We start from the raw sequence: 23,366 nt of genomic DNA, 5'->3' as shown, positions 1-23,366 counted from the left end.
GTACATAGTTCAATTAAAACAAAATGAAAATCTTTGGAGCTAAAGTATTGAATTAATTCCATTTTGTCATCCTGCTTTGACCTGGGCAAGGCCACAGGAGCCTGGTTTACATCAACTTGGTTCCTTTGCCATCAGGTTTCAGGGAAGGTTTAGTGAATGGAAGGCACTGACAGGAGATTGGGAATTCAGCAGCTGGAGAGAGAAAAGCTCATTTATAAAATTTCATTTATAAAATATTGGAAAAAATAGTTATAATTCATCTTGTTACATATGAAAAGCTCAGTGAGTATCTGATTAAATATAAAGAATCATTTCTGTTATTGTTATTGCCATTTCTCCTCTCTCCTCCTACTACTCTTTTTCCCTCTTTAACCTTTTTCTTCTTTTTCCTTCTCCTTTTCTTTTTCCTCCTCCTCCCATCCCCTTCCCTGTCCTCCTCCTCCTCTTTCTCCATCTGCTTCCCCTTCTTCTTTGTCTTTAGTTTGTTTCCTTCTTTTTCTAGTGTTGTCTCCCTATTATTTTCTCCCTAGTCTTTCAGGGGCATTTGACTTCTTTACTGACCTTCCTCTGAGTCAAGAATAAAAGACCAGAGGACAACACTATTAGGTAAAATAATCTCACCACTGCTTATACCAAAATATTATACAAAGCAGTGATTCCTAGAAGCCACTATGATAACAAATATTTTCTGCTGATACCTCCTCTGCATCCTTTGCTTTAGTAATGTCAAAGATAATTATCTAATGTATAAAATAAAATAATAGAGAAAAGCAGCCATAGCTTGAGGTTGAATAGTTAATGGTTTTCTGTTTCATTATGGCATAAGCAAAAAAATTTACCACCAGCATGTGAAATTTTAGGCACAGTGTTATGAAATTGTAAAGGAAGAGAGGAATCAAAAGAGCATCAGATGTGATAGAGCATCACATATGATCTTGAATCTGAACTGAGCTATTAACTATTTTCTCTTTTCTCCTAATTATTATTTTAAAAATTACCTTTTATCCTAATTATCTGTCAGAATTGGGAAAAGAGTAAGAGAAGCTAAGTTTATAGACTGCATGCCATATTACTAGATTCTGACAAAAATATTTTGACTTTCTCACACAGCTAAATTACAGAAGTCTAGAAACAGATTTCTAAATAAACAAGTGTGTGTGTCCATATAACAATTATTCCACTACTTCTATGAAAGATGGCACATATGGGAAGCTTTACGTATAGAGATAAAGTGTGCTGTCTCTGAAGTCAAAACTGCCTGAATTCAAAAACTGAATATCTAGAGACCACGTGATCATTTACAGGTAACCTAACCTCTATCATCTTAGGTCAGTCATCCATAAATTTGGAATAATAATGACTTCAAATATTTTTGTAAACCTTAAATTATTTACATAGACAATCTTTCAAAAATACCTAGAAGAGATAATCATTTATACATATTAGTACTTTATGGCAAAAACATCATCTATGAAATTTCAACATATATAATGCATACCTATAATTATATATCTTAACATCAAATAAATGTGTTTGTATTTCATTTACTCATTTGTTCCTTAGCTTTTCTAAAAATAATAGGGGTCTGATAATAAAGGATACAAGAAACATTTAAAATAAAGATAAAAGTCTATGGTTCTTTAGTCTATTCACTGATAAAATTATTTGAGATAATGGATTGCTAATGGTCATAATCACATGATCACGATCATAGAAGCCAACCAGAATTTAATTTTTAAATGGAGCTTAGAAAGTTTCTTCTACTGATTTTAATATATTTTCCCTCTTTTGATTCTACTGTACATCAGTCTTACTGTGTCCGTTTTATATTTGCACTGACATAGCCAGTGGGTGTTTGGATATAAGGAATGGCATTTCAAGAGAGAGGCTGACTAGAGAAATTTTTTAACTTCTGTCCTTAAATCTCCACTCTTTTCTTTCTATAATCTTTCTGTTGAAGACCTCATTGACTGCTGTCATTGTCACTTTCCCAGTTATGAGGATGCCCCAGTTCTGCATCTGGCACTCTGACTTCTCTAATTAGATTCTGCATTTTCAACAGTTGCTGGTTATTTCTATATGTGAAAGCCTTCCATTCACAACATTTTTCTGGAAAAGGAGAACAAAATAATAAACATACATCATGGATATTTTATAGATAAACTGGATCTCTTAGAATTTATGTGATATACTCTAAATCACAGATTTAGTAAGTAGAAAAGCAGAGGCTAAAATAGATCACTGAAGTTTGAATCTATTGCCCTTTCTCCATGGCACTCTTAAATGGAACTGAATTCCAGTGCACAACAATGCTACAATAATTCAGTTTCATTGTATCACTGTACTTATATCATCCAGCATAATCTGTGGTCTGCTCCAGGTTAATCTATTTCATTTGCTTTATCCAGCATTGCATATATACAGAAAAGGCCCCTTACACTAAGTTATCTTAATGAACTGCTCAACATTACGCTTTGATGATAGGATTATTGCTTTGTGTCTCTTCGGGGTATTGCAGATTCAAAAATATAAAGCTCATTAACATGAAACAGCTCCCTGAGGAGATGTGTTATGTGGAATCCAATGTTTACAAACATTTATAGCCTTATTCATCTAAAAGTTGTCCATTAGTTGGCAGTAAATCAGTGTGATTTGCATTGAAATGCGCTGTTTTACTTCTAGTAGCCATGCAGTTGTATATATACAGAGAGACACAATTATGCAATATCATATTTTAAGTTAAAGAAACCCACCAACAAATTTAAAGGAAGATTCATTGTTTTCAAGTATGAACCATTGACAATTTATGTTTATTTGCAATAGTGGTTCATTGCTCAGATTCCTTCAAACCTACCTTTATAGGTATTACTTTGAATTCTTCAAAGACTTAACATAATCATTTTAGTCCTGAATGGTAATATTTCCTATATTGAATTGCAATGAATTCATCTCAGTTATAACACAAGAAGATAAGTCAGGATTTTATATTAATGTATTCATTAATCAATTTATTACATGTATGTGAATATATACAGTATGATCTGGTTTTACTACTTTATTCATTTATTTAACAAATATTCATTAAGCTCCTAAAATGTGTAAACCAAGATGTGAAAGAAAGAAATGTCTTTATTTTTATTATATACATTAAAAGAAGGCACAAAAATAAAACCTAAGTCAAAATTATAGAGAACAGATATGGTATCTTTTGAAAAAAGAAGACTACAGTTACACAAGAACTGTAACAGCTATGGACATAAGTTATTACCTCAATAACATGCCTGTATACAAAAACCAGAGGCACCGCATTTAGAAAAGACTATTCACTGAAGTGGAGAGAAATGTAACATAAAGAGAAGGAAACGCTGGACTGCTTATGGTGGCTGGTTGAAGCTCAAAGCCCTTACAGCAACAACTGTGATCTAGTAAATGTGATCAAGTTTAGGAAAATCAAGAATGAACACTTCAGATATCTTATACGCGGACTATGACAAGCATACCAGAATCAACTTGACCACATAAAGAAAATTGCAATATTCTTAGAAGATTTTCCAAAGAAAATGACCGATTCTTCTCAAATGATCTTATAAATGTTATGAAATTAAAATTAAAATCCCAATAAAATTACTAAGGTCAATCTTACTCTAAAGCACATGGCCAGGGGAGGGTACATGAATACAGGTTAAAATATCAGATCACTTATTACTTAGCTGTGTGCTCTTAGGCTTGTGATTAACGCCTCTGGTCCAATCTCCTACATGAGGAGAATAATATAATCTCTTACAGTGATGAAGGAGAGTAAGTAAGACCACATATAAAATATTTAGTATAGTGTCCGACACTTAGAAAGGGCTTTCTGAATGTCAATTTTTCCTTTCTCCTTTATGTGCTCTGTGACTGAAAGACCTGTTTGACCACCAAAATCTGCACTTCCTCCTCACAGAGTTGTCTCCTGGAAGTATTCACCCAACTAGGGACTATATTCTCCAGACTCATCTGTGTCTAGGTAAGGCCACTCTAGTTGTTCTTGCAAATGAAATATGAATAAAGTGATAGCCTCTTCGGGGCTGAAATATTAAAAATGTGTTCTGGACTCCCAGTTTCAGCTCTGACATGTAAAGAGTTGGATGTCATTACTTCAATTCTAAAACAAACAAGCAAGCAACAACAAACAACAAAAAAGCTGAATCAGTTGAAAAACTATTACTTTTACTGGACCCATAAGAGAATTGAGATTGCCAGGCAGACAGCCACTCTGAAATGTGGAGATAACGGTGAATAGATAAAATCACAGCAGTGATCTATTTACTTGCCATGGAAGCTCTGGAGCCATGAACCATACAGTACATTTAAATGGTAACGTAACATTGCCGGGCCTGAACATAGACTACCACAAACTTGAGAAATTCCACAGGGCCACAGTCTTGTGGTCGAATGGGGATGCTTGGGTTTTGTCTGAAGCTAACCCCTCAGGTTCTCACTTGGTAAAGTCAAGACTCTGTGGCTCTGGTAGGTGGAGAGGAAACAAAAGCCATGAAAGATTTCCTGAGAGTTCTCCATAACAAAGTCCCACTCTCCATGGGAAAAGACTTTAGTGGAGCCTTATTCCTTCCAGGCAGTAGGGCATGTACCAAACTTCTGTTCTCTCTAGCTTCTCAAGCTCATATCTGATGAGTAGTTATACCATGCTAAAATTTATCAAAAGGAAGCTTGAAATGCTGTATTAATTTCAGAAAATCAGGTAAGATAACACCATTGTAACGGAGATACATCAGTTAAAGCTGTGGAAGGATGTTAAAACACAATATACTGGTTTTATTATTGTCATTATTGTAAAGTCACAAATAATACCAGTCGAAACAGAGAGGTGGTATCTGATTTCATACGACAAGTCCAAGGGTAGGTAGTACAGGACTAATGCATCGTCAGGCTCCAAGCTCATGTCATCTTCCCACCCCAACACATTTATCACAGGGGTCTTTGTCATTTGTCACCAGGATGCATTTCACTTTCTAGAACAAGAACGTTTGCTGTGCCTCCAGTCACAATACCTATCACTAAGCAGGAGGGAAAAGGATGAAGGAAGGTGAGCTCCAGTAACAGACACAGGCTGTTGGTCCTGGAGTTAGTGAACAGAGGAAATCCTAGCATTAGATTAAGGTGAAGATACAGTCAGAAACAAAATTAAGAATTGTCTTATAGTTGATGGTGGATTTGATGATTAGTAAGATTTATTCTTAGTACATTGTGAAGCCATCTAATAGTTTTTTTTTTTTAATGGGGAGTGACTTTATCTCAGTTATACTTCAAAAATACCACTCAGGCATCCAAAGTGGGCAATGAATTGATGGCAGTAAATGGAGACAAGAAGATGAAATTATGTGACATTAGAAATGACTAAGGACTCTTACTTTAACTCAGGTGGCAGAGATGGAGAAAGGGAGATGGGATGGCTTAGGTACATTCCAGATGCAGATCTTTTAGGATTTATTGAAGGTTGGTTGTAGGCAAGGCAGAAAGAAGAGGAACAAAATGGTTCCTAACTTTTGTATGAACCAGCTGGTTAATTAATTGAGGAGGTTGAGGCGGAAAGCAGATACAGAGGAAGTGATTATCAAATCTATTTAGCACATGTTAAATTCAAGACAGTTTTAGACCTCTGCATGGCTATATACAGTCATTAATTAGAAATTTGTTTGGAACTTGGTAGTGATCTAGGTTTAAGTCTGAGGAATTATCACCGTATATATGGTCTTCACAATTTTGAGAATATGTACAATCATGGAGAGTGGGAGGTAGATATAGAAGAGAAAAGGGTCTGGGATCAAACCCTGGGAGCACTACTGTTTCGAATTCATATAATAAGATAGAAGCTCATGGAGGTAGACTGACAAGGTATAGCCACTGAGCAAGAGGAAAGCCAGGAAACTCTTACAGAATGTATGTGAGGAGACTGAGGTATGAAGTAATGAACAGAGAGCTCAAAGAGATGCAGGCTTAGCACAGTGTTTTCAACTTGGAACCTGGCAGAGTTCCATCAACCTTAACAAGGGCAGTATCTCTGCTCCCGTCAAATGCACACAGTCACCTCCTCTTCCAGGGTGAGGCACTTAGTGCTGATCCGTCACAGTCACAATGGGAAGCAAATGGCCCAATCAAAGTAGAATAAGGTGAGGCGGCTTCATTTATTCACAAAGGGATTAATTACAAACATGCAAGTGGGGCTTAGGGAAACCACAGCAGATGCTACGTGAGCCTGAGGCTAACAGCAGAAAAGCTTTTACTACCACTAAGCCAAGGGGACAACAGCCAGAAGCAAAGGAGAGGGATCTACAGGTGGTGCTGTTCCAGTAGCTGTTTGCTAGATGAGCTGGGTACTGAAACTGTGACTGGGAAATTGAGAGTAAGCACTTGCAAATTTCAACAGCAATTCAATAGAAAAACTGTACGTTTGTTGTATCAAATAACAGTTTGGTTTATCTTTAAAAAAACAAAAGGCAGTATCTATGAAAGGGTAAGAATGTGAGTCATTTTTGAGAGGGATGTACAGTTAATGGGATTTGAGAAAGTAGAAATGCCAAGAGTTAATAGATCTTTATAAAAGTTTTATTGTGAAAAGGAAGCAAAAAATGATAAAGTAATAAGAGAAGCTTGTGGTATCCAGAGAGTAACTGAGTTTTATTGTTTCAGCAGTTATTATTACTGTTGTTATTGTTGTCACTGTTTTTGTTGTTTTAAGATGGAATGACTGGGGCAGGTTTTTATCATACTGGATGGTTCTAGTAGCTAAGGAGACAATGATTCATAGCATAAGAGAAAAAAATGTAACTAGTGGGGTCAACAGAGCTACAGATTCTACAGGAAGGGAAATGGTCAAAAGAGTTATATAGAAAATAAACACTTCAGACTAGGATGAAAAGATGGGTGGAGAAAGAATTCCAAACTAGTGAAAAGGCATAAATATTATGGTACTTGGAATAAACATTACTGAAGGATTTTAATAGAACAAAGAGTTGAGTTATGAGGTATGGGAAAATGCAGGCTGTGGGACAAGGTCAGGCAGGATTTCACATGCGATGGTAAAGATTTGTGACTTTATGCCCAGGGGAGACAATTCTACCTTTACCACTTGCATCCCACCACATCCTGCAAACAGAGGCACTGACTGCTTCTGTTCCACATCATCTTTCCAAATATGTGGGAAAGGGAAGAGGGGCCACAAAAACAAACAAACAAACAAACAAAAAAGAAGAGAAGAAAAAAGGAGTGATCAGAGAGGAGTAAAATACAGGAGATATGTTAGGAAAGCAAAAAAAAAAAAAAAAAAAAAAAAAAAAGAAGGAGGAGGAGGGGGGAGGAGGAGAAGGAGAAGAAATGTATAAATAGTCTCTTAAAATAAATTATAAATAATGTCAAATGTTTTCTAGATCAAGTAAGGTGACAACTAAGTGAGTCAATCAATGCAAGTAATTAGGAAGTGACTAGTGGTCAGAGTCATTTTAATGGTAATTAGATTCAAGTGAGTTGAGGAGTGAGTCTGGAATAAAGTGGAGGTGAACATTTGTAGTAATGCTTCAGTGGAGTTAAACAGCTTCCTCATTAAAAAAGGAATGCATGTTTCAGGCAGACTTCATTGTGTTAAGATGGAAAAATTTGAGCATTTTGTTATGCTACAGGAAACATAAAGAATAGGGAATAACTATGGATCAATACTTTATAAAGATACGGAATTTTTTGAAATTGGGAAGAAGGAAGAGTGGGCGTACATAAAAGGGCTCGTGAGTGTTGTCACAGAAAACTGAGGAACTCTAGATGTAGAAACAAAGTTCGGCTAAAGACAGATTTAAGATGATTCTGCGGTAGAGAACTTGACGATGCAGCTGGGAATTGGGGTTTGCGTTGACGCTAAGCCATAGCGATCCACAGCAATAGTTAAAAGCATTTTGTCATTTGCATCCCAAGAATACCTCAACTGTTAATAATAATTGAGCAGGCAAGGAATAAAATATTCAAAAAAGACTACTAAAGAATATTCTTGGGCAGGAAAAAAAGACATAAACAGTAAGATATTATTTCCTTAATCTCTTATCTAACCCTATGATTTTATAAATTCATGAAAACCTCATAGAAAAGGAAACCACTCTGAGAAAGTGGCCCCTGAAGGCACACATCTCTGATAGGCCCAATATCCATTTGTTCCCTCAGTCCAGAAGCATTCTTTACTTCCTTGTACAAAATGTATGTTCAAAGCCTTAAAGCACAGACACACTAGCAAGAGAAAAAGAAGAAGAAACAAAAATGTATTTTCATAAGGAGAAAGCACCTAAATAATATCAAATAGGCATTATTTCTCCTTGAGGACAGAAAAAACAAAATTCCACTGAGGTGTGAGATTTAATGTGTGCCCTCTGGTTGATGAAGCACTTTCACAAATATTTGAGATGCATCCAGAGAGAGAGCTCAAAGAGGCCCAGAAGGATTTTGCAGACTTGCCCTCTTTATATTAAAATAATTTTTAGACAACAATTTTATTTTGTGTATGTATATTATATAAAATTTGTACAGACCTCAGTATGTATTTATTTATCATACAGCTACCTCACCTGAAATAAACAATAAAATAGCTGAGACAGAGTTCTCCTGAGATAGCAATGAGCGTCACCTGTAGAGATACTACAAGCAACAAGAATATACTGCACAACACAGGGAATTATAGCCACTATCTTGTAATAACCTATAATGAAGTATAACCTGCAAAAATGCTGAATCACTATGCTTTACACCTGAAACTAACGTAATATTGTAAATCAACTATACTTCAATTTAAAAAAGAGAGTCAATGAAATTAATTCTGTTAAATGCTTTGCACAGATTTTGGCACAAGATGAGCATTAATATACGTTACCTTTTATATTAGTTTGCTAGGGCTACCAGGACGAAATACGACAGATGGGGCGGCTTAGACAACAAAAATGTTACTTCTCACAGTCCTGGAAGCTAGAAGTCTAAGACCAAGGTGTCAGCAGGTTTCTTTCTCCTGAAGTCTCTCTCATTCCTTGCAGATGACTGCTTCTCCTTGTGTGTTCAAGGCCTTTCCTTGGCACTCATCCCTGCTTCTCCTTGTGTGTTCACAAGGCCTTTCCTTGGCACTCATCCCTGCTTCTCCTTGTGTGTTCACAAGGCCTTTACTTGGCACTCATTCCTAATGTCTCTCTCTCTCTTTTCACAGCCAGGTAGTAAACTCAAAGTGTTTCTTTAATTTGCAATTAGTTTGTTTAATCTATATCTATATCTATATCTATCTATCTATCTATCTATAGTAAGAAACAGCCTCAAAGCAAAGTGGCTTTAACATGGTAGATCAGTCATAGTTCAATTTAAAAAACTAGTGGCTTAAAACAAAATTTGTTTTTAAGAACTCTATGGGCCCAGGAACATGGGAAGGATCTGGCTGAACAGAACAAAGGTATACTCATAACTGGCCCCTCTGGTCTCTCTAAACCTGTCCAGATTAAGTCTCGCCCGCTAGGGATTTCCACCTGGCCTGGGCTCCTCACAACATGGGGATCACATAGCAGTTGGCCTTCTCACACAACAGTTGGTCTACAGGGACAGGAGGTGAAAGCCACCAGGCTAGTTAAGGGCATGTCCCAAACTTCTGCCCTGGACTAATGATCAAGGCAATCACAGAACCTGCATCAATTCGAGGGAGTTAAGACACTGTGTTTCTTGGCGAAGAGTGAAAAAGTCAAATTGCAGAAGACTTTGTGGAATGGACATAATTTTGTACCCCTTTATAGAAGAGTGGGTGGGCGCTCAGTGAAACTTGAGATGCAGTCTTGTGGACTTGGATTCTGAAGTGAGAAATACTTCTAAAGTGGCCGCTGACTCTACAAGGCAAAGTTACAGGTACCAAAATGAAACAAAATAGCCTTATTTTAGAATAATTAAATCAGTCTTAACTGAAACCCTGTCAGTTGTTAATCTTTTGTTCCTGCTATTTCTCAGCTTTGAATTTGTCTACTCCTCCTCTACACAAAACACACACACAGACACATACACCGACACAGACATTAAACACACACTCAGACTGTCGCTTTCCTGGCAACTGCAATTTACCCTTCATGTGTCAGCTTCTAAAACTTCTCCTGTCTTAAAAGAGAAGGTTAACTGCCTCTTTTCAAACATTTTGACACTGTATTTTAATAGAAAAGTTTTTTGTTTGAGTTTCCCACTGGACAGGAAGCTCTGGAAAAAGTTCTCTGCTACTCATCATTTTATCATCATTTTTCTCAAAGTGACTGGAATATAGTAGATGTTCAATATATATTTGTTAAATAATTGAAAAAATAATTGCATAAAAATACTATTGCACAAACTGAACTTTTCCAAGGGTTTGAAATAATAGCAGGTAATGGAATATGGAGACTTTATTCCATAGCAATTTGTTTTGGTATAAAAAGCAATTACTACAGGTTGATTTTGACTTTTGAAAATAATACTTTTTTATATTATTATGATTGTTCTTGAAAGTGAGAGAATGAGTTAGGCTCAGGCTAATTATTAGCCAAAATAGAAAAATTTCTCTAGTTTCTGGAAGTCTGAGGTTTCTGAAATTTCAGGTTCCACCTTGCACTATTTTAGGAGCTTAACATTTTGCACTAAAATAGTTTCAGCCAATAATTCCATATATTTTAACCCTGACAGAATGTATATAAAATAAAAATTACATTTTGGGGGATATAAACAAGAACCAACTTTCTGACGAGATAAGCACCAGAGAGAATAATTTAAATTCCTGTACTTATATCACACTTTTCTTTTAAAAATCACAATTTCGGAAATAATATAAATACTTATTTTCATTGAAGAAAAATGAAGGAATACAGGTAATAAAGAGCAAAACAAAAATCATAAATAATTGTATCAAAGATTATTTACTTATTAATAAAATTTAATCATAAATCCACATGCACTAACTCACATGATGTCACACAAAGTAATTTATACAGACATGGCCCCTATCTGCTAGGATTTTTACAATATGGAGCAGGGAACAGACCGCCACAAAGGAATTAAATAAAAGCCAAAGTACTAAACGTGTACATTCAGTGCAAGAAAGCTGAGTCGTAAGTAACTTTTATTATCATACGAAACTTTTACTGACAAATAGTGATACCAATTAATCTCCATTATAACTCTTCAACATATCTTTTATTCATCTTTGTAACATAAAAATAATGACCTATAAAATGCTGAGATACTCTGTAAAAAGTGAGAGGAAGTCATACACTAGATATTAATTAAAATTGAATATTGGCTTTATTTGGCTATAATTCCAGTTTCTATAGAGATTAAAATGTTATGGGCATTGAAAAAATGGAAAAGTTGCTCATATTTTACATAGGGTGATTCAAGAGTATGTTTTTTGGAAGAAAATGTGTTTTGCCCATAGTTATTTTTTCTCAGATGATAGTCAAAGTTTTCTTTAAAATTTCATGGGAGACGTCACCTACAATTTTCTAATATCTGCAGATCAAAATAGTCTTTGAATTTCTGTACTTGACTTAATTGACAACATATTTCACATAATACAAATCTAAATTATTATTCAACAATGATAAAGCTGGATTGAAGGCCATAATTAAAGATGGCTATATGAAAGAAACATTTGAGGATTCAGTAACAGTACAAACATATTGAAACATAGTGTTCCTTTGATTTTATAAACAACTTTGATGTAACAAAATTTCCTTCTATACAACATTTTGATTGATGTTTTTCATGAAAAGAAAGTGAGGGCTTTATCTCCTAGAACACAAGATAACGTTTACTTCCTTAATTTTTTTTTCACCTTCAAAATACCTCTGTTAAAGTACTAACTACTATGCAATATAACATACCTCTTTTTCTGGTTTCATGTATATTTCAGAAAATTTTTAAATCTCATTTCCAAAAATAATACATACATACATATGTACTGCATCGGGTGGTTGACAGTCCCTTCTCTGCCATGGACCACATTTAAGAATATTTTCCTCATGTGATACACCCATATAATGACAGAAAATCAGAAATGGAAATAAAATGCTGAGCATACATATGGGAGTTCGGTATCTCAAAGAGGAAATCAATTGGATAATTGTCTGGATTGCTTGCTTTGACATCATGTAGACAAGAACCAATTTCTCATCTGAAGGTTTTAAATTGATTAATTTTTTTTTTCCTGTGGAGAGGTCAACCCCTTTTATTATTCATTCTGTGTCTGAGCAATGTCATGTCATTTTGGTTTGTCATAGTGATAACTAATTTAATAGAAATAAGGTGATCAGTACCAAAATTGCTTTTAGGAAAAATAGATACGTAATAAAAATATGGAAAAGTTTTTCACAGACAACAGGAAAAATTCTATTGGCTTAATTACATACTCAAAGTAAAACCATGCACTCTTTTGAAAATATCTCTCAAGGTTCTTGTTCATATTTAGATATAAAACAATATGAAATGATAGCTTAAGACAATGCAGATAAACATCTGAGTGTATAGTTTGTAAACTGGCAATCATAGTCCTCTTAGTGTGGTAGGACTTCCATTTTTCCTTTCTTTTTAAACTTTTTACTTGGGAAATCTTAGAAATATGAAAAGCAGAAGAAATAACATAATGAAACTTCACGTATCCAAGAGTTACCAGCTCAAAGTTCCATGCACACCCAGCCCTGCAAACGTTTTCCAGTGTCCCCATTTTAGCATTAGATTATTTTCAAGCAAATTCCAGATATCATATTTACACTAAATATTTCTGAATATATATTAAAGATAAATCTGTGCCCCCTTTTGAAACATGGGCAATGCTTTCAAATCTTTAATACAATTAAACAGCCAGAGTTCATATTTCTCTGAATGTCAGTTAAATGTTTTAAAGCTTCCTATTCTATTCTGTCCACAAAGTCATAAACAGATGGCTTCCTGCTTTCTAAGAGCTCTCTACTTGCGTCTGAAACTGGCCTTTTCCTTTTGTCTCTTTTCCCTATCTTGCCACTTTGGGTTCCACTCTCAGAAGTTTCTCATTAGTATGGGGCTTTATCCTTGAATGATGCTCAGGTTTGTTAATTAGATTCTGAGACTGCTCAGACCCCCAGGAGATCTTCCTGTGCTTCCCTGGCAATTTTGTGATGCCTCTGTCTAATTTCTCCTGATGCTGTAGACTTTTCTGTAGTACATGATGGTAACAGGTAGGTTCTCTGGATCCACGGATTATGGAAGGTTCCTTTACCATTCCTCATTTCTTCCAGCTCAGATTCTGACACCAGGAGATTCTTTTATCTGTGGTGGCTGGTCCTTTCTTTCTCATATTTTGAGGTTTGGTGGGATATATTATTATGGAATGAATTAATTTCCTATGGTTGTTGAGGCAAATTATTATAAACTTGTGGCTTAAAACAACACAAATTAATATCTTACAGTCTGAGGTCCAGAAGCCTGAAATCAGTTTTACTGGGCTAAGATAAAGGTGCCAACAGCACTGGTTCCTTCTGGGGGCTCTAAGGGAGAGATTTCCTTGCCCTTCCTAGCCTCCTCGGCTTTCTGGAGGCCGTCTACATTCCTCAGCTCATGGCCCCTTCCTCCCATCAATCTTGTTCTATCATCACATCTCTTATTTCTGTGTCGGCAGATCTCCAGATTCCAGTGGGAAATCATCCAACCTCTCATCATTAAATAAATGGGATTTTAGTAGATGGCCTTTATCAGGTTAAGGAAATTATTTTTCTTCCTAGTGTGTTCATCGTTTTTATCATCTAAGGATGTTGGACTTGGTCAAATGTTTTTTAATGCATCTACTGAGGTAGCCATGTCATTGTATCCCTTATTACATTCATGTGGCATATTTTATCAATTGATTTTCCTATTTTATAGCAACCTGGGATAATTCTCACATAGCTGTAGTGTATAATCCTTTTTTTATATGTTGCTTTTTCGGGTTTGCTAAAATTTGTTAAGAATTTTTCTATTTATGGTTGTAAATTATATTGGTCTGTAATTTTCTTGTAATGTGTTCATCTTGTTTGAATAGTGGTAACAGTGGCCTCATGGAACGAGTTTGGAAGCATTCTCTTCTCCTCTAACTATGGATGAGCTTTGGAATGATGGCACTGATTTTTCCTTAAATATCTGATAGAAATCACCAATGGAGCCATCTAAACCTGGATTTTTCCTTGTGGGAAGTTTTATAATTGTTTATTAAATAGTTTTTCTACTTATAGGTCTATTGAGATTTCTTTTTGAATCAGTTTTGGTAGTTCACGTTGTTCTAGGAATTTGTCCACTTTACATACAGTAGCTAATTTGTTTGCATAAAATTTTCATAGTATTCCCTTATACTCCTTTTTATTTCTGTATAGTCAATAACAATATCACTTCTTCCATTCCCGATTTAAGTAATCTGATCTTTCCTGTTGCTATTTTTTTTTTACCACTATGAATTCTCTACTGATCACCTCTTTAAATGAAGACACAATTCTCTTTATCAATGACATTAAAATAACTAACACTATTTAGCACTGGTACCGACACAGGCCACACCACTGAACAATAGTTTAGATGCTCTCTGTGTGCCAGATGCTAGTCTTCTGTTTATGAACCATGGAGAGTTCCAAGGATACTGAGAAGAAGTTAGGAAGCAATCCAGGCACCCGGAGCACAGGTTGGTACATCTTGTACAAAAGTATTTCAATATTTTAATAACTGGCACTGCTGTACTGGCAGTTTCCTGCTAAACCTGGCCAGGAAAGACAGTCTTATTTACAAATCTCAAGATTGCTTCTTGATTCAACTTTCTTTTGGTGTGAGTTCTGAAATTAGATACAATTCTATGAATATGATAAAAAAAAAAACCCACTGAATTGTACACTTTAAAAGGGAGAATTTTATGGTATGTAAATTATACCTCAATAAAGTTATAATAAAATATGACAAAATAATAAATTGACACATTTTACATGAGTTTTCATTTGAGAATATTAATTTATATATTGTATGAGCTTAGAACATTTTGGTTTGAATGGTGATCTATAATTATTAGGTTCATAATTAGATTAACTTGCTTCTCAAAGAAGTAAAGTTAGGAACAATTTTTAAAAAGTGTTCATTTTATGTGTCTCCAACTTTTTTTTGCAAATTTTTAGTCTATGAATGTACCTTTAAAATGTAGGCATTTGGTTGAATCCTTAAAAACTGCAGAGGTCTTGGCAGTAAATCATGTTTAAGAAGCTCTAAGCTGTCTTCCAAAACTGTGAATGATTTACTCAAAAAAGGATGACATTTAACTATGCACTTTCAAGGGTCCCCAGTGTAAAATGAAACATAATGTTCTTTGTTGATCTTACTTGGTACCCCTATGGAGATGGGTGAAAAATTATTATCTTTCTTGACTTAAAAAGCTATTTCTTATGTTAATGGTAGAGTGAAAGTAACATACTTCACATGGAATATAAAAAATGTTAACCTTTTTTTTTTTGCCCTCAAGGAATTATAGTCAGTCATAAACTCAGTAAAAAGGATGAGATCACTACTTAGTTGGAGACCATTTCAAGATGAAGAAGACATGAAAACTTGCATATGTCAAGATTTTTTTGAAAAGTTAACATTAAATTACACACTTTTAAAAAGTAACTGTTAAGAAGTCAATTTAAGCCTAATCAAATAAAATATATACACTGAATAATTTTCCGTATTTGTCCTGGTAAGCAGAAATAGAAAAATCATAAAAATATATTTTAGGCTATATACCATTACAGTTAAAGGCACAAACATATATATGACTCAGCTATTGGTTGAATTAAATGAAATTATAAATTACAGGTGAATATCTAAATTTTAAATTTAAAATCATTTCAGTCTATATAGAATTCAAGTAAATTCTAATTTCTCAAATGAAACCTAGGGCCATAAATTGATAACTTGCCACTCTTTTACTAATAACAATAAATAAGAAGATAATTATTAATGATGTTTACTTTATTCTATGTATCCAAAATACAATTTCCATAGAATCATTATCATTATCATCATCACAGCTAATGTTTATTAATTCCTATATGCTAGATACAATTACGATTTACTGTAGTATTTTCTGATATAATCCATGCCACAATTTTATGAAGAAAGAATATTTTGACCTAATTTTAGAGTTGAGAAAAAATAATGTACAGAAAGTGTGAATAATTTATGTAATTCTACCGAGATAGAATGTATTGGAGTCAAGACTAAGAATTCAAATGCATTGTATCTTATATGGACACTTGTCTCTTTACCATTTAACTTCCTTTAAAGAAACTTAATTAAAACTTCACTGGCCTGAAAAATAAAAGCAGAAACTCTGGATTTTAATTCCAGCTCTCACTATATCTGGCTTCATGACATAGTACGATCAGTTCATCACCTGCAAATGCATGTATAATATTACATATTTTGTAAATTTCCTTTAGTTCATAAATTATAACTCTGTCTTTTGTTTCCTACAAAAACATTTCCAATATGCTAGCTCCTACAATCCAGCTGATTTATAGCATAACATATGATATAAGCCCTTATAGTGCCACAGACAAAACTAAATATGAGACAAAATAAATGAAAGCTGTTTATTCGTAAACTTGTAGCAAGAGGGAAGTCACTACATCACTTTTGCTTCAGCAGGGTTCAAAGGTGTTAGAAAGGAGAGTGGATTTTACCGGGTAAGAATAGAAAATATTGAGACAATCACTGACTGGCAAGAATCCCAGCAGTATCTGCAAATGTGGAGATTTTCTAATTGGTTTTCAGATACACTTGGCAGTCCTTGGTTGGCTGTAAGGGGGCAAGTCTGTTGGCATTTCAAAAGAGGAAAGATTTGGTTCAGTGTTAGGGCCTGAGTGTTTCTATGACCAATCATTTCTTGGAATAAGTAGGGATTAACAGAGCTTTTTTGTGGTCAAACTGAAATAATGATCCTTAATTAGGGGCAAAAGGCTACCATGATGGGCAGTTCTCTACAGAAAGATTCTGACTACACCTTTATAAAAGCAGAATCATGAATGGGGTGATTATTTTAATGGCACATTTTAAAGTGAAAATAAAAATTAAATTAGCTGAGGATAGTTTCAGATTTTAAAAAAATCCTGAATGTCAGAATTCCTGGAATCTGGGATAAATTACATTGTGGAAGCAGAAAGCTCTAGTTTTTCTTTCCAGCCACATGAATATAAACCAAACCTATATTTACTATAAACAATATTCTGAGTGACATTTTTATATTTTTCTTATACCAACTGCATAAAGAACTCTCAGATAAAATTGATGAGTCTTTTGTTTGCTGGTTTATTTTACCTTGTTTTAATATTTTTAAATATTATTCTGATTTTGCCTCTGGTCTCCATAAATGGTAAGTGAATTCAAAGCATAAAATAAGTTTCCTTTTTTTTTCAATAATAAAACACAGATTAAAGTTATTTCTTGCTGGTGCTGTCACTGCCCTAATACTATTGTATCATAACTTAGTATTAGTATATGTACTTGGCTGGCACACGAATCTACAGCTAAGTCCATGAACACACCTCTCCCAGGCCAGAGCACTAACACTCACCAGCCTCATTTCAGTTTTCTTCCACCCACCCAACTTTCATCAGGTTTCTCATCACATCAGCTACAGAAATGAAAAGATTTTTGATGGATAGGTATTTCAGAAAATAGTGAATATTTGTTCTTTTGGGTACTTTTAAAAGAGTCAAAGAAATACAACTCATTAGACAAATACAGGTTTTCATATTTAAAAAAATATTTTGTATTTTTGTTGTTGCAAAGATTTCTTTTGCCTAATTTAATGTATTCCTGTGTAATTTTCTCCTGCAAAAAAGAGACTGTTGTTGGATTAAATCCTAGACTTTCTGATGAAGCTGTTGCCTGTAGGAATGAAATCCTATCAACACATTAATCCATGATGCCCTAATAGCTATACTGGACCTTTCCTATTTTACAAAAATAAATGAATGAAAAGGAGATGGTCATTTCCAATAATTTAGTTTGCTTTCCACTTGGCAGGATTATAGATAATTATGGATGATGTAATTTTAGAAAATAAATTGTTAATATATTTCATATCTCATGAGAAGCATGGTCAAAATTACAACAAAAAGTACTGAACTTGGTTACTTGAACTAAATAACCTCTGCTGATTTGAACTTCCTATTTATGCTGTAATTGGCTATAGGAGTTTGCATAATGTTCTAGCACTGGAAATCTTAATAAAGTTATGAAAATATCAGTCAAAAAATATTTCCAAGAACCTCTGTATGTATGTCCACTCCAAAAATACATTGAAAAATACTTTTAAACTATTCTGATTATTATAAGTTCAGAGAATTATAATATTTATGTATTCTAATTATAAAATTTATTTAAAGGCTACTGAAGAGTTCAAGTGTACGGGCTGTTGCATGAATTTCACATAATTTATCTACCCATTATTTCAAGAATATGAAACATACAATCACTGTTTTCTTTACAGTCCATTATAAATACTCTGCATATTTCTATCCTAACTGCACATGCAAGTTTGGTAAATTAATGACTTTATCATAGAAAATAATATTCAAAGTGGTAATATGAGATTAAAATTATGCATTTTACATAAAGAAAATATTCTGTATTAGAGTATGCTATTTTAAAGTAAAAAACTGAACATAAAAAAACTGAAATTACCAACCAGACCAGAAATTCTGGGTGAAATTAAGGGGTAATACAAAGCAGCAAAGGACAAGTGAATTGTTTTCAACATAATATCATTTGTAAACAAAGTTACTGAAATTAAATTATAATTTCTAAGATTTATAAAACATCTAATCTATTAGATAAAAACTCTTTTAATCACTCATATTAAAAGAAAGAAACCAAGGCACAGAGAGACTGAAGTAACTTGCCAAATTCACAGAGCAGATTAGTGGAAGAGCAGATACTGAATACTGGCAAGCTGGCTGCAATGCCAGCTCCTAGAAAGAGTTAGGAGGGTCTTTGGGATTTTGATATCTTATAATTTGCCTGCCCTTATTAGTCTATGTTTATGGAATGACATTCTAGGAGAGGTTCTGATATGACTGGAAAACTCTGTCTCTGTATCCTTGTTTAGAGATTCATAAGATACATCTGTAGAATAAAAACTCTGGAATGCACTGAGGTTAGGAAATTGTTCATGCCAGCAATTCCCAAACTTACTTCAGCATGAAAAACTATTTTCATGGAATACATGAAAGAGGAATTATTGGAACAATATTAATAATTAATTTTAAATGGTCTGCATGTGTTTTACCTTACAAAAATACAGAAGTAGAATATAAAGAAAAAATAAATGTAAAAGGCATTAGAATCTCATTATTGAGACGAGATCACTCATAGAAACTGACAGACAGATAGACAGATAGATGGATTCATAGCATAGAAAATCATGAATATGGTGAATGAAGTAGGATGGTACAGTGGTTAACATTACACACAGGGTAGAAATCTGTTCAAAGGGAATTTGTTTCACTTTAAAATGTGTCTGTCTTCTTCCATTATATTAGTCAGGTCAACATATATTATATAAAAAGGAACACTTACATATTCACTATTATCATTATTATTATATTTTTAAAACACTTCATTCTCTATAACTCACCCTGATAAAATAAGTTGATACTATAGGAGTACATAACTGTATAAAATATTGCTTTATTTGTGAACTTTAGAACAACTAATACTACGGAACATCCAACCTCATGGTAAACAGCACTTCAGGAAACTGTAAAACGCTGTGCTTGAACGGGGATAGGTGAGTTGGAGAAGGAGAAGCTTATGTCTCATTTCTGCACAGCACAAAAAATTAATCTTCAAAATTGCTTAACTAAGTGAACATGGGAGTAAAATATTTCAAGCATGCATAATTTATGTTTGTTACAGTTTGACTGGATGACCAAATTATTATAGCACAAAATGACCCTGGAAACAATATAGAAACCTGTTAAAGATGCAGAAGCAAAGCACTGCAAGCCTCATATCTCATTTGCTGGAAATTCTTTTCTGTGCTTTTGTGGTTTGTATTCTTAGTACTAAGCTCCTCTGGTTGGGTTTTCTTTCAAAGCTAACAAATGACATTCCAGAGTTTAGGCTTGAGACAGCTGCTAGGGCAAGAGAAAAATCAGAAAGATGAAAAAGAAAAAGTGGTTCCTTCTCCCTTATGGCTGTGAAAATGCCGACAGTATTCTGCACCAAGGAGCTAGTTTTGATAAAGTGATGAATTGAGAATATTAACAAACGTGTCACTCTTACTTGCCTTTTAAATGTGAAGATTTGTATGAATATGTATAATACTGCTCAGTTTGGTGTTTAATAAACACATATTTTAAGGCAAATGTTCCACAGAGATTATTACTATGTATGTTCTCCAAAACATAATCTTTAATCCCTAAATGTCTGTGCTGCTATTTGGTTCTTTTTCTTAACTTATATTTGCGATGTTAATAATATTTAAATAGCCTTTTATGTTTTTTTATAAACATTTAAATACTTGTAAACCCCTGTGTAAAACCAGAGAATAAAATGGATTTCTCATCCTCTCCTTTCATAAATGAAAGCATAAACTATGATTTTCATAGATTCCTTATTAAAACAAGGAACTCAAGAGTTTCCTGAATTTAAGTTGACAAAATAAAGGATTCTACACAAATAGTGGCCCCAAAAATGGAAAAAATAAATGAGTTGTGCATTAGTTGTTGGTTATCTGCAGCCACAAATGTCTCTCCCTTTACAATAGCATTAAGATTTTCTTTGACACATCTATGTAACCACTGCAGCTAAAATATATACTCTATAAAGGATGAAACATTCCTATTTAGTCCATCATTTTATCCCCAGATCCATATTATAGTTCCTGACACACAGAAATCACTTACTAAGCATTTATTTTTTAAAACTGAATTTTTAGTGAATGAATGATGATTTCATTGAGGATTTGGAATTCGAGGTGATATTATGTATACATTGTATGTATAGAAAACATGAAGTGCTTAAAATACATGGCTAGTTTATAGTATTATTAAGATTATACTGGCACATTAGGTTTAAAAGTAAAATTAGAAAAACAGTATTTTGGAGCTCCTTGATCTCCAAACTAAAACAATTTTGAATTTTGGTGTATATGACAAAAGACACTTCAATTTCTATTTCAGAAAACAACAACTGTTAAATAATATAGCAGATTCAGCAACTAGAGGCAGGAAGCTCCGTTAAAATGGTGATTAAAATTAAAATGCATTAAGTTAATTTTGAAAAGCTACAACGATTTATTAAATATATTGGTGTGACATGGACTACAGTAATAACTAAAACACAAAATATGAAAAATACAGAAATGTATAAAATATGAAAAATACAGAAATGTATAAAAACTCTTACAGAGTCAGAGTAAGAAAAAATTACAACAATAACTCACTACTTAGGAAAATTTTTGGACACAGCTAAAATTCCAAGGCAGTTAACATTGCTTTAAAATCTGAAGAATAAAAGCCAGATGACAGAATTTGCCTTGCTTAAAAATGCTTTATCTCTAGCCCATAGATCATACTAAATGTGGGGAATTTATTAAATAAGTAAATGATTCCTACAAAATTTAAATATTTATTCCTGGTTACAAGTGTTTCCAGTGAGTTTTTACTCAAAAACCAAACATCTTGATTTACTAGGACAAATACATGCAGTGTATAAAATCCAGAATTAAATTCTCCAAAATCTAATTCTAAACTCATTAGTAAGTCATACACATTTAGAAGACCTAACAAACAGAACACCTTGCTTTCATTAATTTAATCTACGTTGTGCTAGGCAAGTAAGCCCAGGCTAGGCAGTAGTAGACTTCTGTTTGTCCCTCAGGCATGTCTGGAGGTTTCTGGCAGAAGATAAGCCTATTACTCTGAATAATATTTAATTAGAAGGTGGTTTAGGCTTTATAGTTACTCTCCTATGTGTGAGTGACAGAGGCAGATATCAGTATACAGCAGAGAGTACGAGTCAATGACGAAAGTGAGTACAGACTGATAGGTGAGGAAACAGGCTGTTTTTTGGTGGATCCACCTTCTCAAGTTAATCGCCAAAAATGGTAAAATAAATACTGCCTGTGCAGAAGAGCTAAATTAAAAAATGGACCAGTCCCTGCTAGAGTGATATAGCCAATGCTATCATAAACCAATTAAGTTCTTGGGCTGGTGAGCACAACTAGGATTAACCTATTGTCAGGGAACCCTAAGAGGTCAGTAACCAGCCAGAACCCAGGGGGGCAGTTGAAAACCTCATGTCTCAGCAAATAAAACCTCTTGGTCCACGAAAATCTTCAGCTCCAGTTTGAACACCACAAGTCACTCACTAAATTTAAAGATCATGTAAGAGGGAAAGGTTGAAAATTTTAAGTGATCAGGCTATTAAGGCTTACATGAATTAGAATTTTTTAAATGTGTATCTCCACTTCAGACAGAGGCAAATGGGAATTTGGTGAATATAATTACTAAGTGCCAAGAAAATGGCATTTAGTGTTCACAACTACAGTAAAATTCAGAGAACGGCAATGGGTTAAAACTAGGAGGGTATGTACAAATCAAAAAAGAACACCTGTAAGTGTGAATGAGACAGTGAAAGTCAAGAAACCCAATATCCATAAAATCAGGGGCAGAGCAAAGCAGAGAGTTGAGTACCCAGAGAAAACAGCTTAGTGCAGGGTTTCTTCATCTTGGCATTATTTCCCTTTGGGGCCATATAATTCTGTTATGAAAAGCTGTCCTGTGAAATCATGAGTATCTCCAGGCATTGCCAAATGTTCCATGGATGTCAAAATCACCCTGGTTGAGAATCAGTGGCTTAGAGAAAGGAGTTAGGCAGTGGATAGAAAATTCATCCTTTTTTCAAAAAAAAAAAAATGCGTAAGAGTCAGAGACGAATCAAAATCAAGCAGGGTATGGATACAGAAAACTAGTGATCTTTACATTCTGCTTCAGAAATCAACAATTGTACATAATAGTTATAAAATAATGCTTACTGTTAGGCTGCTTATTAGTTACATTTTATTTTAACCTCATGAGATTTGACATAAATATGATGTTTGCCCATATTTTAGAGAAGTGAAAAGGTAAACAGAGAGTAAATAATTCCCCAGTCACATAGGTAGTAAAGATCATTATTCAGGTCTGTCTGAATTCAAAATCTACAAGGATTAGATTATATTGCCTTAAATTTTCTGTATGTTTCCTTCTTGGAAAGGAAGTAGTGTTTCATTCAGGCTTCTCCTGACGAACTAGTTTGGTGTTTACAGTAAA

This window comes from Camelus bactrianus, chromosome 3, assembly GCF_048773025.1.
Source record: "Camelus bactrianus isolate YW-2024 breed Bactrian camel chromosome 3, ASM4877302v1, whole genome shotgun sequence".
NCBI lineage: Eukaryota > Metazoa > Chordata > Mammalia > Artiodactyla > Camelidae > Camelus > Camelus bactrianus.
This window is presented reverse-complemented; position numbering follows the sequence as displayed.